We start from the raw sequence: 19,105 nt of genomic DNA on the forward strand, positions 1-19,105 counted from the left end.
TTTCCTACCATGTACTTTCTTCTTCCCATTGGATTGTTGGTTTCCTTTTGGCTTATAAGTTTGAATGACATTTATAGATGAAATTTTAGAAAGAATGGGCACCGATGGAGATGCATGCATAGAATAAGAAGTTTGTAAAGACAACTATTGCAATTGATTTAGCAGGTTAGTTGTGCTATGATTAATCTATCTGTCTAGCCCGTTGGTATGGGGACCTGGCTTTCACTTGACTAGGTCAACCTTAGATCTAGGAGCATCAGGAAAAGAAATTTGAAGAACCCCAGATTGAAAATATATAAGTTCTAGCTATTGGGCTCTAAAAATAACCTGTTCTTTGGTGATACACCGGAGAGCGATACATCCTTAGAAATTTCAGGCTGCAATGATTTGAGAAACCATTGTTGACAAGGTTAATCCTCTCTGCTGACAGAGACAATCCCTCTAGCCAATGAGTGGGTCTAGAAACTGAAGTGATAATCAACTAGACATCTTCCTAGGTTATAATTGAAAAGAAGAACGAAGGAGATGGCCTACCTTGTTCTGATGCTATTTCGATTTCCTTTATTGAGGACCCTGAGCCGCTTGTGTGTCAAGCTTGTTCCTACTTCTCTCAGTGTTTATGCACCTTCACGAGTGATCAAGTCACAACAAGGCATGCCAAAATAATAACAAATGCAATAGCAGCCTACTTAACTGATCAAGGAATGTCAAGCTAAATGATACATGAACATATACATTTTGGGAAGATGAACCAGTAGTTGTGTATTATTAGAAAGTAAATGGAATATTAAAACCAAAGCCTTGATGTTGATAGGCTCTCCTTGGGTGGTAATCCAATTCCAAGCCAAGAACTCTCCAAGCACTCCTTCTCCAAGTCAAATGAATAGCTTCTAGGCACAATCTTAGCATAAGGGTGCAAATAGACATATACCAACCATTTGGCAATGGGAGAGGATGAATTTATAGGCTGGGAAAGGGAGTTATGACCTCTCCAAATATAGGATTAGGCCCTCATCTCAAGGAGGTAGATCATAGGGATAATACCAAGAGGCCAAGCTGGGAGGATTCAACCTCATCTATGCCAAACAACCTCTAAATCATCGCTCTGGAAGCTTCTAGATCACAAAGCTTCTCATCCTCTTTGGGAAAATTACCTCTTTGGGGTCATCGCAGGTATGCAAGGGAACATAGTGATACCATCATTGGTCAAGTATAGTGCAACAGGTGACCTTCATTGTTTTAAGTCTTATAAGAGCTATAATTCTCATTTTAGGGTTTTAAGAGTTATTTATTTAGCAAAACCTCAAGGCATTTTCCAATCAAAGTCTTAGTTCGGTCTCATCATGGTGATGAGTCTTTTGTTGTAAAATTTTAACGAGTTCGGTGAAAGAATAACTCAGCATCTTTTTCATATTTAGAGAGTTTGAAAAGGAGATGAAAAATAAAACTCCATCATATCCCTTTTCGTAATTTGTCCCTCGAATCTGAAAAGGTAGAAAACAACATCTGAGAGAACCTCTTGACCATGTCAATCAAGGTGTACCTTTTTCATAAGTATTCAATCTCATCCCAAAAAATGGGTAAACCTATTCTGAGGTGATGTTAATTCATTTAATTTAACGAGTTCAAAAAGGCAAGTACTTGGCAATCTTTTCAGTTTTTGAGAGTCAGGAAAGAGCCCAAAGATGACTCGAGGGGGGGGTTCCTTTTTCATTTTTTCAATGAGTCTGAAAAAGAGATAAAACAAAATTCACAAGAATCAATCAATAATGATCATTGTTCACTTGAAGGTACCTATAACTGCACAAAGAAACGCACCCATCACTGATATCAAGAAATAATAATAAAATATTATTAAAATATTGACAAAAATGACTTGCAAAACTTATAAATAACCAAAAGTAAATTTATTTTTTACCATTTTACGATAGTAAGCTCTAAAAGTGAATTTGTGCCCTAATTTTCTTGATTTTAAAGTGGCCGTTACGGGAGATTCAGAGTGCCATTTCATGAACCATATGCAACAGGTAAGAGGACCATCCCTGTTGTTGCATTTTATCGCATTTTTATGTGTTTTTAACAGTAATTTATGTGCTTTAGAGTATTTTCAATTTCTAGGTTGTAAACAATCATTGTAGGTATGGTCGTCAGGCTGGCTATGATCGCACTTGAGCCAAAAGGCCCATGCGATGATATCACTCTGTTTGTAAAACAGGTGTGATGGCGCTAAGACAAAGTTTTTGGAAGAAAACCCCTTCTTTTCAAGCAAAAAACTTTGATTTTAATCCATGAAAAAACATTAATTAGTTTTAAATGATGTTTTACATGAGATCATGGTTTTGGAATGGAAAGAAAGAGGCCTTGAGGCTGAATACCACCAAGCAGCTCAAGATCTTAAATGCATCAATGCTTTAGGGAACTTTGGGTTGCTAAAGTTCTTTAAGACCATAGGGTTAAGGACCCAGATGGAATTGCTACCCTACTTGATTAGTCTTTGGGATGTACATTGAGAGATATTCATCATAAAATGTTAGGAATTCAACCTTGAGGAGGCGGATATTTACTTCATCACGGGATTTTCTTGAAGAGGAGAAGTGATGCAACTCTTTGGATCTCACCCAGGATATGAAAGTATGAGAACTATAGTCTAGAAGCATTATACAGGTGCTGAAATGGCCAACGAGGGAGGGTGAAGATAGCAAAAATCACCAACAACCTTCTCTTGAGAACGATCTTGTTCACTATGGAGCATGTATTTGGCAAGTAAGCCTTGCATGAGGCTTTGAAATCCCAGTTCCAGTATGCTATTGTGTGTTTGACCCCCGCCATATTTAACTGGTGTGGAGGCCTTCTGGTGAATATGAAAAGAAAACTAACCAAGGGGAAGCATGGACACCTGAAGCAATTTGGGTTCAGTTCGATACTAGTGACCTTCTTTTTAGAGAGGTTACCCTTATTCTAGTATTAGTGGATAGAGGTACCAAATCTTGTCCCCCGAGATACGAGACTAGTGAGATGGAGTCAACTCATGCCTCGAGGAGGAATGGGTCAGCAGATGAATTACCCACCACAATTTTTCGCTTGGCTAGAATGCCAATTACTCATGGTAGATGACTATGCTTATGCTGGCAAAAATTTTAGGTGGGATCTAGATCTACCTCTGCCACCAGCAGAACAGAGGACCGATGCAGGTAAAAACTTGTTTTTTGAATTTTTTCAAGTTTTATGATTTTTTTGTAAAAGTGTAAACTAAGACTCAACTTGCAATAAATGTGCAAATGTGGGACCAGAGAGACCACCTAGCATGTTGCAATAGCATGATGAACTACTCATCAGATAGTGGGTGCAAACTATGAAGAAGGGGCAGACCCCTTAACTGAGATGGAGCGCAACTTGGAGGCGATAACTCGAGGAATCCCAAATTATGCCACTATTGATGAGGTTCCACTGTGTTGGTAGAGACACACAATGGGAGTATTTGCAATACTACATCATCTGTTAGGCCTAGTGATTAGAGCAGTCTCGCGCTATCATGAGCATCGTGTAGGTTGATAGCCTTTCTAGCTCTTTTACACATTTTGTAGGCATTGAAAGCCAAGTGTCCCAAAACACTCTATTTTTTGATATCTTGATGTAAACACTCTAATAGATGAAATATATATATATATTTCATCTATTAGAGTGTTTACATCAAGATATCAAAAAAATAGAGTGTTCTGGGATATTTATATATTCTACTTAAGTGTCCATAATATGATTAATTTTATAAATGTTGCAAATGCCTATCAAGAATAAAATTTGCTAATGCATCTGTTAATGTATTTAAATTATGTGGAAGATGTTGATATGTGGTGAAATCAAAATCTCTTTCCAGTAATATAAAACGTAGATACATATGCAATATTTGTGGATTTCTCACTGAGTAATGATTGTTTAATTATAACAAAATGAGCTGTGTATCCAACTTGACAACTAAATCCCTAATTCCAAGGGCAACTACTTCTGACAAGAGTTCAATGACACACTATATTCAACAATATTATTAGTTGTTCAACAAAGTCATATACCTTGTAAGTTAATTCGTTCGCCATCAGGGGCATAGAGTACCCATGCAACAGAACACAGTTTCTGTGTGCTATGACAAGCACCATCAACAAAACCAACGTAATAACTTGACGACATCTGCAAACTGAGTGGAACATAGGATAAGCAGAAAAACACATGTCTGCAAAGTAAACAAACACACCAAAACTCAAAACGCACACTAATGAATTGACACTAATGTACAAAATTCATTACATGTATTTCATGCATAATACTTCTTTCGATACAACCCATTTCGAGGTTGTGACAATGCATTTCCCTCATAATCACATAGCTCATTGGCACCTTTTTATAATACATGCATAGCGATTTAGGGCCCATGCCACATGGGTTCGAACTTTCTTGCTCCCAATTGTTGGGTAGCGCAAGCCCCACGGAATGAGTATGGGGTGCGAAGCCCAGAATTGTTGGTAATATTAGGGTAAAAGACTCTGGGGAAAGCGCAGAGCACAAACTATAGTAGGTTGAGCCAAAGGGTAGTTTGCCCAAAATAATGTAAAGAAATAGAAATAGAGTCAACCCACGAAGGGATTGCAGGCCAAGGGAAAGTATAAATAGAGCGAGACTCTATGAGGGAATGTAGTTCTTAGGAAAGATGGAATGTAATGGGTTCTGAAAGGAAATAGCCTAAAAGCGTCTGTAGGACTGAGTCAGGGAAGTAGGGTAGAAGGTAGAGGCTTTGCAGCTGTGTGTGTAGAGGCCTGGAAATTCTGCAGCTGTGTGCACAGACCCCTGCAGCTGAGTGCACAGGGTGGATCTGGATGTATTGGTGAAAATTGATAATAAAGATAAGTTTCTTCTGAATTCTTTGCTAATTGCATCTTCACTGTTTTATGATAAATGAACTATTGTGATTTCTACATTTGCTATGATTAAATACATGTGAACTGGATTAATATTGATGCACAAAGTAATCAAAAGTAATAAATGTTTGCTTAAAGATCACTTTGACTAGATCAAACCAGTAATAATTGACTCAATATGTACTAAGCGTGATTAGGACAGTATGATCTGCGTGGATCTGGTGTAGCGCGAGGTTGAAAAATAGCACGCAAGCCCCAACCCACATCCAAGACATCCCCAGGGTGCGGAAACCTAGTTCCAGCACCCTCCCCTGCTACCTCGGGTGAGACCTCAGTCCACGCTTCGTTGGCTATTGCCGAAAGGGCCGGTAGCTGTGGGATTTGTTTGGCTAAATAGTTCTTCTAAATTTTGTTTTGATTGCAACTTTACTCTTTTATGATAAATGAACTATTATGATTTCTGCTTTTGCTATAGTTGAATACATGTGAACTGGATTAATCTTGATGCGTGAAGTAACCAAAAGTAATAAGTGTCTGCTTAAAGACCATTTTAACTAGATCAAATCACTTATTACTGGTTTGATCTAGTTAAAATGGTCTTTAAGAAAAAAATTATTACTTTTGGTTACTTTGCACATTAATATTAACCCAGTTCACATGTATTCAACTGTAGCAAATGTAGAAATCATAATGTCTAGTTATCATAAGAGAGTAAAGTCGCAACCAACACTGAATTCAGAAGAAACTTATCTTTATTATCAATATTCAATAATACATCCAAATACACCCTGAGCACTCAGCTGCAGGGGTTCGCGCACACAGCTGTGGACTTTCTAGGCCTCTGCGCACACAGCTGCAGAGCCTCTACCTTCTACCCTACTCCCTCGACTCGGACTTACAGATGCTTTCAAGCTATTGCCTTTAAGGACCCATTACATTCCATATTCTCCCAAAACTACTTTCCATCACAGAGCCCCGCTCTATTTATACTTTCCCTTGGCCCACGATCCCTCCATGGGCCGACTCTATTACTATTTCTTTACATTATTTTTGGGCGGACTACCCTTTGACTCAACCTACTATAGTTCGTGCTCCGCACTTTTCGTGGAGTCTTTTACCCTAATATTACCAAAAATTCTGGGCTTCGCACCCCATACTCGTTTCGCGGGGCTTGCGCTACCCAAGTTCCTGGTTTGTCTCCTCCAATGCTTTTCCTGCTTCAGTGTTTCGACCATATCTCGCAACTGATGATGCTCATTTTTCTCTGCTCGGTTAACACAGAACACCCCCTCCAAGGATTTCAGCGTGAGCGAGGGAGCCACATACGGGACCTCCTGGTACCACCGTAGTCCTTTCTGACCAACGTATCTTCTCTTCGCACCATCCGCTACAACCTGTGTTGCAATTTTGCAAGACCCTGGCTACTGTCCATCGGATCCCACTCATCGAGAACCATTAGAGGCAACTTATTGACTGCATCTCCACCCATGGTCGTTGTCTGTCCATCCTTCTGTTGTTCTGTTGTAATGCGCCATCCGGCCCCTAGGTGGGGCGACGACATCCAGACCAATTCTACTTTGCATTCCCTGTTTTTCGGTACATCCCCTGCTAGTGATACTGCAGCCTGCGAGATACCCGCAGCTGTTAATACCATACTCCTTAGAGATTCCTGCCCCTTCTTTGGCTAGATTACTACCTTCGGGCGCATGCCGGGTGCAGAGATGATGAATAGCTCCATCTGTATTTTCAAATCATAGGTTGCCCAGCGGATTCCCCATGGTGAATTATAAGCCATGCGAACTTCAAATGCCCGGAATGTTGCTCGTGCCAGCTTGTTTAACCTTCCCGTGTGAAATCTGTGGTCGATCATTTCATATCCAGCTCATACTATGGCTCTTAATTGTCTGCTACCCACTCCCTTTTGCCATAATGCAAGCATCTTGTCATGAATAGTGGTATTAAGGATCATCATTTCTTGGAGCAGTGCACCCTTGTGGCTTTGTCCGTGGAACCACACCCCTGATTGTTGGCCAATTGCACATGCACCCTGATATCCGCGCATCTGTCCCCTAGACTGTTTTATCGTCCCTTGCTCTCTTTCAATTGGTCGGAGCGGTGAGACTCTCCATGGAACGGTTATTTAGGCAGTCGGCCTACCTGTATACAGCTTCAAGTGACTATCATTCACTCTTCCCGAGAAGGGATCTCCGTTGAGCTTAGCCAACTGAACTGCACCCCCATCAGTTACTTCTTTAATGACATAAGGTCCCAACCAATGCATACAGAGTTTACCTGGGAATTTTTCAAACTTACTGTCATATAATAGTAGAAGATCCTCCTTTTTGAACATGCACATCTTGATATGGTGATCATGTCGTGCTTTCTCGCGCTGTTTTTGTACCTGCTAATGAAATCCCGCCAGAAATTGTTCCTCATCCAGTTCGTCAAGTTATGCGAGCCTTTCCTCCAAGGCCCCATGATCTACCATTCTTGTAGTTGCTGCAATCCGCAGGCTGGGCATGATATATTCCATAGGCATCACAACCTTCTTACCGTAGACTAGTCAAAATGGTGTCTGACCTGTCAACTTTTTGCACGTGGTTCGGTATGGCCATAGCACAGCAAGGATGCGCAAGTCCCAATCGTTTCGTCACGCATTGCAGATCTTAGTCAGTGCGGTTTCTAAAATTTTGTTGAATGCTTCAACGGTCCCATTTTCTTGCGGATGGTATGGCATGCTTTGTTGGTGATATATTGGAATTCCTCAGTGAGTGCGCTGATGGTTTTGTTCAAAAAATGCGTTCCTCGATCACTCATGAGAATCTTAGGACACCCAAACCTAATCAACACATTTTCGAACAAGAACTTTACTGTTGTCACTACTGTGCAATCTTTAACTGGCTGTGCTTCTGCCCATTGGGTCAAGTATTTGGTCGCAGTGATAATATAGTGTGTGCCCATCTTCCCTCGCAGTTCAATAGGCCCGACGAAGTTGATCGCCCATTTCTCAAATGGCTGTAGTGTTACCTGTGGCTGAAGTGGCATTTCATCCCTTCGTGACAGCTTGCCTGTTCGTTGGCATACATCGCAGGCCCGACAGTATGCTTTTGAATCTTGATGTAGGGTGGGCCACCATAATCTGGCATGAAGAACCTTCTGGGCTGTGGCGCGGCCCGCATAATGTCTGCCAGCAACCCCTCCATGTGCTTCAGCAAGGATCTATTCTCACTCAAACTCTGGTACATATCTGCGTAATATCTCATCATGGCCCATCTTGTAGAGATGGCCAGCAATCACAGTGAAATCTGCTGCTCGTGTCACCAATTCCTTCTTTTGTTGCATAGAATACCCCTGCGGCGCAGTGTCGGTAGTCAAAAAATAGATTATATCTTCAAAGTGGCCATCCGCAATGCGCACTGCATACAATTGGGTGTCCAGGATTCCTTCTAGATTTGTGGGTTCCTTGCCTGTCTCAATCGAGGATAAGTGGTCTGGACCCACATTCAGATGTCCTGGCTCTACAACAACCTCAAAATCATATTCCTGAAACAAAAACAACCATCAACAGGTGTGCCCCCCTAACACAGGCTTATTCACTAAGTATTTTACTGCAGACTGCTCAGTATACATCTTAAAATGTCCTCCAAGCAACTAGTGATGATACTTCTGGAGTGTGTACACCATCGCCAATCCCTCCCGCTCAGTAATAGAGTAATTCTTTTCAGCTTTTGACAACCTTCGACTTGCGAACACAATCGGGTGGTCAATTCCCTTCGTGCCTTCTTGAGTAAGTATTGCTCCTAATGTGATACACGACCTGTCAACATGCACATGGAACTCCACGTCCCATTTTGGAAAGATCAAAATAGGGGCAAATGCCATTTTTTCCTTTAGCAATTCTAGGCTTTTGTTACATTCCTCGTTCCAGCAATACGTGGCATCCTTTTTTAACAATTGTTCCATTGGAGTCGTGATCTGGGTGTAACCTTTTATGAACTTCCGATAGTACCCCATGTGTCCCAGTGTAGTGTGGAGTTGTTTGACACTGCGCGGTGCTTGCAGACCTAGTATGACAACGATCTTTGCCGGATCCACCATCAGGCCTTGCCTACAAACTACGTGACCCAGCAAGTTCCCGAAGGGAACAAGGAACGTACACTTCTTTAGATTGAGCGCAATCTGTGTCGACGACAGGTATCTAGCATTAATTTGAGGCTCTCATTATATTTCTTAACCAGGCCAAAGATGGTCCAATTATCAAGATAGACTTCCAAGAATTTATGTATAAATTCCTTGAATGCAGCTACTACAATGCGGGAAAATATTGTCGGCATGTTCTTCAGCCCAAAAGGCATCACCGTATACTAAAAGCAACCCCATTCCGTAGCAAACGTTCTATTGCTTCGATCTTCTGGCGCGATCTTGATCTGATGGTATCTAGAGAACCCATCCGTGAAGGAATATGCTTCTTGTCCACCCACATTTTCTAAGACTTTATCGGTAAAAGGTGTGGGAAATGGATCGTTAACACAAGCATCATTGAGTTTCTATAAATCCATGCAGAAGTTGATCTCACCCTTCTGTTTCTTCTCTTGTACCACCATCGGACTTACCCAATCAAACTCCTCAACTATTTCAATGATCCCAACTACCAGCATCTTGTCCAGTGCTTCTCGTACTTTTGCTTTGTATTTTGGATTCAATCAGTATGGTCGTTGCTTTACTGGCTTCGCGTCAGGCTTCAAAGTTATCTTCATCATTTCTAGTTCGCCCCGAATTCCTTTCAAATCCGTAATCTTAGTTGGAAGAGATCTCGATATTCCCTAAGCATCTCAATGACATTTTCCACTGTAGCATCGTCCCAGTAACCCCCAAGCATATCATACTTCAGTTCTTCCTCTGTTCCGATATTCACTTGCTTCGTTTTTAATGGCGCTGCGATGTCTGGATCTTCTATTTCGGGGTCACGTACTTCCCAACTTCTTTTTTATTCTGGTATATGGATGTCGCGTGGATCATCCTCGTCCCCTTCTGCTTTTATATTGTAACATTCCAAGGCCCGGCTCAGCTATCATGACTAGTTTGGTTGCACGACTTCTTTAGGTTCGAGCAGCAATGTGAAAATTGTGGTCTTTACTAGCTTTAAGGTGTCATCCACTGTATCCATCCATTGATCCTCAAAAAGAAATGTTGACAGAAACCTTTTGCGCAAGATATCCCACTAACCTATGCCACGTCAGAGCTCTGTTTCAGTATACCAATTCCTTGGGATGACATCTAGGGTATGAAAAAAGAGGTGTACCCATTCTGGTTGCGGCTCCTCACCATAGGCTTTGGTCCATTTGCTCAGGTGTATGTGTGGATTCTCTCATTTGTCATATTTCTCCGTTAGTTGGAGTGCTGGCTTCCCAAATCGTATCTGCATCATGCACTTACAGCTTCACCAATCTGCGAAAGTTCCTTCATGGGTACCCCACCATCGCATCGGTGTCACATTCAATGCCCATTTGAGCACATAAAATCGCTATTATTCTGATACTGCGCTCTCAAACTTCGTCAAGAATTCATTTACTATTGTGAGCTCATCATACACCGACAGCTCGTGGTCCTGAGCTTTAACGTAGTATATGGATTTTGTCAGCATATTGTAGCTTAAAGTAGTTGCCCCATTCATTCTGTTCTGCCATTGCTCATCTTCTTCCTCCGAATCATCAGTGTATGGTTCCACGTAACCCTATGAAATTCTCCGTTCCTCCATTACCTTACCCTTTATTAGCCTTTGTGCAGCAATTTGGTAGATGCAATCCAATGCTTCGTCCTGCTCATCATCACGCATAGGTTCCGTGTAGTGGGGTCCCTCAGTTGGATCTAGTGGAACCACTATGTAGTGTAACTTTTTCTCAAATATCATCTTCCTGTACTTGAAATTAATAATCCCATTCATGTCAGTGGCCCAGTCTATTCCCAACAATGTGCGGTATGGGCTTTTTTCGTCCACTATCTCAATAACTTCAAAGTCCGTTCTAGTGCTTGCACCATCCAGGTCTACGGTGATTCCTTGCAGCCTACCCATGGGAAAGATCTTCTGTTGATTTGCCATCCATTATTGGATCAACGACCATTGGAGTGGGGGCTTGCCAATACGCTCCCATGTCTACTTGGGCAAGACGTTTGCATCCGATCCGAGGTCTAGAATGACCTGATCCATCTCATAGTCACAAATCAGCGCTATTAACCACATTTATTGTCTAGTCTGTGACATATGGCTCCCCATTCATCAAACTATGCGAGGTTCTCCCCATCCTGTGTATTTGTTAATTACCTCCTGCAATCCTTTTAACTGCCCTATTATTGTGAAGTAACTTCATGCAAGTTTCTATGAAAGTTGCTAACATCGAGGGACCTTTATACAACTCAGACTGATCTCCTTCTAAGGTTGCAACGCTCCTTAGTACCATATTTACTTTAGGTTCTTCATCGCATGGTTCAGCCCTTATCATCTGGACATTTTGTGTCCGTTATAGACATTTTTGTGCCTTACAGCTCTAAGCATGAAATGTCCATAATTCAAGGGATCCAAAGTCCCTAAACATGTTGTTCCTACCCCTAGAGGAACAAGGCCAGCAAACCACAGCAATTCACAGAAGTTCTCCACCAGAAACTGCTCAAAAAACAAGTCAAATCAGGATCATTTCAGTGGCCCCACTTGCCACCTGCGTTGCAAAGCACCCCAGTACACTAGCTAGGTGCGTTGCAACGCACCCAAATGCACTACCAGCGTGCGTTGAGCGGGAAATGACAAATGGCAGGGCCCTTGTGCGAGGTGTAAAGACTGTGGAAGCTTCCAGAATATTCCTCCATGACACTTGCCTTGCTGAGTTCGACTAAGTGATGAGTAAGAGGCTCTTAGTCTCCAAGTGGAAGCAAGAACTGACAGAGAGAGAGGACACTAGTCAGATCACAAGCTGACTCATCCTCTCTCCAAACATCTATATATGGATCTCTCCTCCATGAGATCTGGAGGCTGGAATTTTGATATTGCAAAGAATTATTGTTGGTATGAGATTGAGATCATTGGGTGCTTTATGCTTTGAAGGAAGGTGAAGACGGGATTTCATTTGTTGGGAGGTAGATGCTGGATTGGAACTCTCATGGTTGTATCTCCTCCTGAACCTTGTTATTTCATCAATAAAACTATTTGAGTTTCTCCTACATGCTGATGTGTCTTTGATGTATGATTGCATTAGTATGTTTAGCTTATTTCTAATCTTGAGCTAGTTATGAATATGAATCTATGCCTTTGTGTAGTTTTCCCCTATTGTGATCTTGCAGGAACTTGGTGAAGCTGGGCGAGCGAGAAGGCAAGTAGCTGGGAGCTCTCAAAGAGAAGAGAAACCGGATCGAGGGACAAACGGAAGACACCGGTTAGTCTATTCTATCTCTCTTCATTCTTAATTCATAAAGGAAGAATACTAGAATAGTTGTTTCTGTTTGTTGCTAAGGCACTATCACACCTTAGGTGGATAGGATCGTCCTGCATAGGCATTTTTCCCCACAACAAATTGGCGACTCCACTGGGGAGATCTGTATAATCATTTTATTTGTGTTTCTATCATTGTTTGTTTCATAGACTCAAGAGCAGCGATCGAACTGCATCTGCCATTTTCAGATGCAAAGTAGACAACTGCTGCTTTGACCCAATCACTGGATTTGTCTATGATCTGAACAATGGACTCACAAATCATTTTATGATCCTTTGTGATAGCTCTTAGCCCTCCTTCAAATCATCCCTTTGATTGTACCTTGCTTGTTGCTTTTATTTGGCCTGAAACCGTAGATTAAACAACAAACCGTGACCCAGAACCCGGAGAGAACTCTCATTTCTGCTCCAGCGTAGGTTTTGTGAAGAGACTCTGCATTTCAACGCAGTTCCCGAGAGGGCTACCTGCACTGTAATTCAGTTTCTCTGTTATACAGGTGCGCTGATCAGCTTATGCCTTGTGCAGCTGGGGTTCTTTGCTCTGTTTTACCTTGTTTTGATCTCTGATTTTTGCAGCCTGTAACCAGCATAGGTACCTGTCTGAAAACCCCTTTTCTCTGCCTTAATTCCACCTCCTTTGTACAAAAGGTTGTGAGTGTTTTTATGTGTTTGTGGCATCATTTACAGTTTTCCATTGCAAGAGTGAAATAGTCATATTGTAGCCCTTGATTCAGATCTGTTGATTGTGGTCTTAGGAGAGAGTTCATTGGCTGTTTACAGTTGATTATACATTTACTTTTGCTTTTGGTTTGAGTTTGTCTCTTTTAAGTGTCGAAACAAGTGTCCATTTCGAAAATCGTTAAGTGTTGTAATCTCTTCTACCCTTTTTGATTTCGAAAAAGTAAGCTTGTTTGTATTTGTCATTTAAAAGCAAATTCAAAGTTGTGCAAAAACTTTCTTTTTAGGCATCAATATTAAGAAAGCGAAAAACAAACACATGCATTGTGCATTTGCATATTGATAGTTTATATGCTTGATTTAGAAAAAGTGCATTTAGAGTGTGTTGATTGCTCTTTGAGAAAAGATGGTGTCTTTCTTTTCCCCTTGTAGCTAGGATTTTCATTGTTGAAAAAGAGATAAAGATTTGCTTATCATCTTTTAGATTGCATTTAGGAATTGTATCTACATCACGTGGTGAACCTCAAAAGGAAAACTTCTAAGAAAGATCAACATAAAATAAACAGAATGAACTTAATAACGCTTTGTAACTTAACGCACAACATAGAGGTCTAGGCTAGAGACGTGTTCCGGCGTCGTAAAACCTGGTATCTGTTGGCCTCACTGATGGTTGGGTGATTCCTCCTGAGGGACCAAGACTGCATGACGGATTGTGCTCCCACGTACCATCGCGTATATATTGGGAGACCCCTATAGGCTTAAAACCTTTATCCTTAGGAAGCCGTGTCGACCGCCCTACTGATCGCAATGCACCGAACACAGCATTCTGGAAGATTGACTGTCGTACTGTAAAATGTATTCTGCATTTTTTTTATTGGTTTGGCACACCCTCTACCTAGATCTCCAGAGCAGTTCCTTTTGGCCTTTTTCAGACTCTATAACGTAAAAATTCCATCCGAGCATTTGTCACTTCGGGCTCGTTAAAACATCGAAGGAGACTAGAGTCATCTTTTGTTTTTTCTCGACTCTTTAAAATTGAAAAAACAAGTTGTGTCTAAAGCGTCGTTAAAATTTATTTTAAACGGAATATTAATCACCCTTATTCCCGCGTTGATCTTTCAGTTGAGAAAATGGAGCCCTCCAACCAAGGAATTCCCCTTGGTGGAAATCCTAGTCCCTTCTCCTCTTGGGGAGATGTTGGAGCGCCCCATATGGCCACATTGTCGCTTCCAAGACTGACAATCGGCTTGCCTGTCTGGCTCTTCTCAACCAATGTTGTTTAAAACACCACTATTCCCGAACAATCGAATCAACAGTTAGACCAGTCCGGAGTTGCCCACCAACCTTCCACTTCCTCTAGTTCTTCCTCTCCTCCTTCCTCTTCGCTTGATGGAGCTAGCAAAGCCAAAAGCCAAGCTCCTAAGGAGAAGAAGGAAAAGAAGAAGAAAGAGAAGAAGAAGAAGGAGTCAAAGGCGACTGGGGGCAAACGAATGGCGTCTAACGAAAATCCACACACTGCACTGACCAGGCCTAAATCGTCATGTGTCATATGCAAGGGAGAACACTTTCACAAATATTGTCCTTGCATCCCTCGGATACTAAGGGACTGGTCTCTCCGCTTGCACAATCCGGTAGCGTCAACCTCTGGTAGCCATGTTGATAGCACACCATCAACTAGTGAAAGTGAAGCCACAGGACAGAGAGGGAAAGCTAGATTTCCCTGCAAACTGTGTGAAGGCGACCATGCCATCCACCATTGTCCCTTCTTAGATGAGGCTAAAAGATTTTTGGAAGATCGCCCAGTTTTACCAGTGCGACTTCCTCCTGGAAATCAAAAACTCCTGCCAAGTCCTTCACCAGTTGAAAACCCGGCTGGCCCGCTCAGGTGGTCAGCCGAAGTACCTATCATTGAGGATAAACCGTCTGAATCCATACCTGACGAAAGTCAAAAGGTCGAGGCAGCAGTTGACCCAGTCTTGCCTTCAGAGGTTCTATCTTCGAATGATATCATCACAGAAGAGAATAAAGACGACACCGTCCAAATTCTCTTCATCAACACAGACTCCGACGAACATGGGGGAAATTTGCCCATTCCTTTATCGCAGGAAGGAACTTCTTCAAAGCCATACCCGGCCGTCTACTCGGTCCCACCTCCAAGCAACCTAGTTGTATCCTTTGACTGGAATCAACTAGGAAGACCCCGTTTACCAGCAAGCATACCATTCAGAATTATCATCCAAATATATAGAATGGTCATGGCTGGTACCATCATTAATGAGGGGTCTTCTGTGAGTATCCTTTCCTCTACTGCTTGGAAATCGCTTGGTTCGCCATCGCTTTTGCTTGAGATGAGAAATCTGACAGGCTTTGATAAAGGAACCAGTCGACCTTTAGGGATTCTTCCCAATGTGCCCATAACATTGAAAAGGAAGACCGTTCAAATGAACGTGATGGTCGTTCAAGGACCCTTGGATTATAACCTACTCCTTAGACGAGACTATATTTATTGCATAGGAGCTATAGTCTCCTCACTCTTTAGAGTAATGTGTTTTCCGCATGAAGGAAGAATGGTCAAGCTCGTGGACCAACTTTCATTCCCCGGATCACGCATCACAAATAGTCATATACCATCCCTAAATGGTCTCTTCACTCAAGAAATGTCTCAACCCACGGTCCGTCCTCCCGATGAGCGCGAGTAATCTGGAAGGATATGACTAGAACCCAAGGGGCATGCGTCCTGGTCTGCTTCGGCAGAAAAACTTTGGGTATAGGGTAGGTTTCCGCGGGAGAATATGACTAGTCTGTACCCCGTCCATGATTGGAAGAGGGGTTATTCTAGAATAGGATTCTTTTGTCAAAGTCATGTGAGTTGGCGGGCATCGTCGCTCACCTTTGTTTATCTCGGTAGACATCGCCGAAGAAGTGTTTTGTTTGAAAGTTTAACAGAACAATCTTTGGGTGACCTGAAAGAGGTAGGCCTCTCTCGGTAAAACAATTGTTTTGGCGGAAGTGAAGTAGACGTAACCTTGAAACTCTGTTTTATACCTGGGGGCATGCAAACCTTTTGGAGTGCTAGCAAGGGCGGCTATTTATTTTTTTAAATTTTTAGGTTCTCCCTTTAAACCCGTAGGTCTAACCCTTTAAACTCGTAGGATTAGTCGTTTCCGAGCTTGCATAAAGAAAGGATGCAGGGCAAAGCTTTGTAATATGAAGCTCCATAAAAAATAGCATCATCAGTGAGACATTCTTATCATATGACTGGATTATCGAGTAGTTTTAGCACACAGTTCATGCTCGTTAAAAAATAAACGCAAGATCCGAGCACTTTTAGCACATAGTCCATGCTCGTTAAAAAATAAACATAAGATCGAGCAAATGTTTCAAACCCGCGTTTAAGCTCGTTAAAAAATGAACTATTCCGGTAAATAACCACCGTGAATGCACCATTATCAGCCATTAAAGCCTTGGTCGTGTTTTCCCATCACCTCCACTTTTCTATTGGCCGATCATTCACCTCCATTTGATTGTTTACCCATTTTGAGGAACAGCTGCGAAGAGTGATTTCACTAGCCATCCTTGTGACACTGCCATGATTGGAAAATTCCAAGCCTTCCCTGGAATCAGCTGCTACCCATTTTATCACTCGTTCCTCAAAAGACGAGTCTTCTTTAAGCTCTTTTCATCTGACTCGCAAAATATGAAAAGATTGCCGAGTTTTGGCCTTCCAACTCGTTAAAGTGACCAGAAGTGTTATCCCTCCTCTAGATTTTAATCTTTTTGGACCTGAGGGATTATTGCACAAAAAGATCGAGCGCTTGTTTTATTCGGCTCGTTAAAGATATCGAAAATTCATCCCTTCTGTATTGTTTTATACTTTTTCGGGCTTAAGGGATTAGATGACGAAAAAGGACTTTCGGAGTTAACTTTATGTACCTTTTCAGACTCTCTAAAAATGAAAAGGACCGAGTTATCCTTGTCGTTAGACTCGTTAAATGCATTAAATAGCGACAAACTTGTCTTTAGACGAGAACGAGTTTCACTATCACTAGGCTCGTTAAAACATAGCGATGGGTTTGCCTGAAGGGAAAATTATAGAACAAGCATATGTTGTCCTCCTCAAGCTTGACAAAAATAAAGAGGTGTTGGTCAGCAATGACTGGGGAAAAATTGGGAGAAACTCAAAGAAACTTTGATGGTAGCAAGTCGCTCTTGAACATGACACTTTTCCTCCGTACCACAATCGGGTTGGGTTGTTTCATTCACCGGCCACATCACCATGGTCTCGCCATACCATCCATACTTGGGGTAAATGCTACCAATCCATCGCATAAGTGTCGCCATATGTTCAAGAGAAGTCATTCAGAGAAGTCACCTGTGTCCCATCCACTACCATACATTATACTCTTTCATGACTGCCACCCTGAATCATATATCATCAGATCGTTTTCACCTCCATCAAAATCATTAGCTCCGTTCTGTGTCATTGATGTGTGATTCATCAAGGCCCTCCTTTGACAGATCGCTTCTTGTTGACATCAGCTCATTATCCAAAGAAGTTGATCTAGGAACACCCCCTTCAGTACTTTGTAGCTTGCATGCCTCAATGGCAAGTTTCTCACTTCTGGCGACAGGTATACATCGATGACCTTTGACCGAAAGATTTTGCGTGGTGTTCGACGCCAAGTCCTCTATCCACACCACGTGAATTGTACTGCAGTACCTTGAGGGTCATCATCATTATTGGTGATTCCTCTCGCGCTTGTTAACAGTTTACATCATTGACTGGTAATCAAGTGATGTCTTTCCATGTTCGACTTCAAAACAATTCTCACATGGATCGACTTGTACTTAGAGTGAAGACCGGACGAGATTGAAGACCCCGGATCTAGTTTCATCCATCCGGGCTGCAATATATATTCAGGAAAATAAAGACATGGAAATTTACAGCTTTGCAGCACAAATAATCATCCTACCAAAAGGATGATGGCTCTATCAGAATCATCAGTCTATCATCAGACGATTGTCTGTCCTATGTACATGAAAATGAATTTATAAAGCTGAGCATGGGAATGCCCGCCTCAGCTAGATCATGAAAAAAGTATGAAAATAATGTATTGTATTGTATTTATTACAGGTCTCCTCCCGGCATTGAAAGAACTTCGGATCCTCCTAATAAATCATTTCACCCGATAAACGGCCTCATACTTTAGGGGGCAACTGTTATAGACATTTTTGTGCCTTGCAGCTCTAAGCATGAAATGTCCATAATCCAAGGGATCCAAAGTCCCTAAACATGTTGTTCCTGCCCCTAGAGGAACAAGGCCAGCAAACCACAGCAATTCACAGAAGTTCTCCACCAGAAACTGCTCAAAAAACAAGTCAAATCAGGATCATTTCAGTGGCCCCACTGGCCACCTGCATTGCAAAGCATCCCAGTACACTAGCTAGGTGCGTTGCAACGCACCCAAATGCACTACCAGCGTGCGTTGAGCGGGAAATGACAAATGGCAGGGCCCTTGTGCGAGGTGTAAAGACTGTGGAAGCTTCCAGAATCTTCCTCCATGACACTTGCCTTGCTGAGTTCGACTAAGTGATGAGTAAGAGGTTCTTAGTCTCCAAGTGGAAGCAAGAACTGACAGAGAGAGAGGACACTAGTCAGATCACAAGCTGACTCATCCTCTCTCCAAACATCTATATATGGATCTCTCCTCCATGAGATCCGGAGGCTGGAATTTTGATATCGCAAAGAATTGTTGTTGGTTTGAGATTGAGATCATTGGGTGCTTTATGCTTTAAAGGAAGGTGAAGAAGGGATTTCATTTGCTGGGAGGCAGATGCTGGATTGGAACTCTCATGGTTGTATCTCCTCCTGAACCTTGTTATTTCATCAATAAAACTATTTGAGTTTCTCCTACATGCTGATGTGTCTTTGATGTATGATTGCATTAGTATGTTTAGCTTATTTCTAATCCTGAGCTAGTTATGAATATGAATCTGTGTCTTTGTGTAGTTTTCCCCTATTGTGATCTTGCAGGAACTT

The sequence above is a fragment of the Pinus tabuliformis genome, chromosome 8, assembly GCF_031772625.1.
Source record: "Pinus tabuliformis cultivar Carrire ecotype Pingquan chromosome 8, CPIR1, whole genome shotgun sequence".
Lineage (NCBI taxonomy): Eukaryota > Viridiplantae > Streptophyta > Pinopsida > Pinales > Pinaceae > Pinus > Pinus tabuliformis.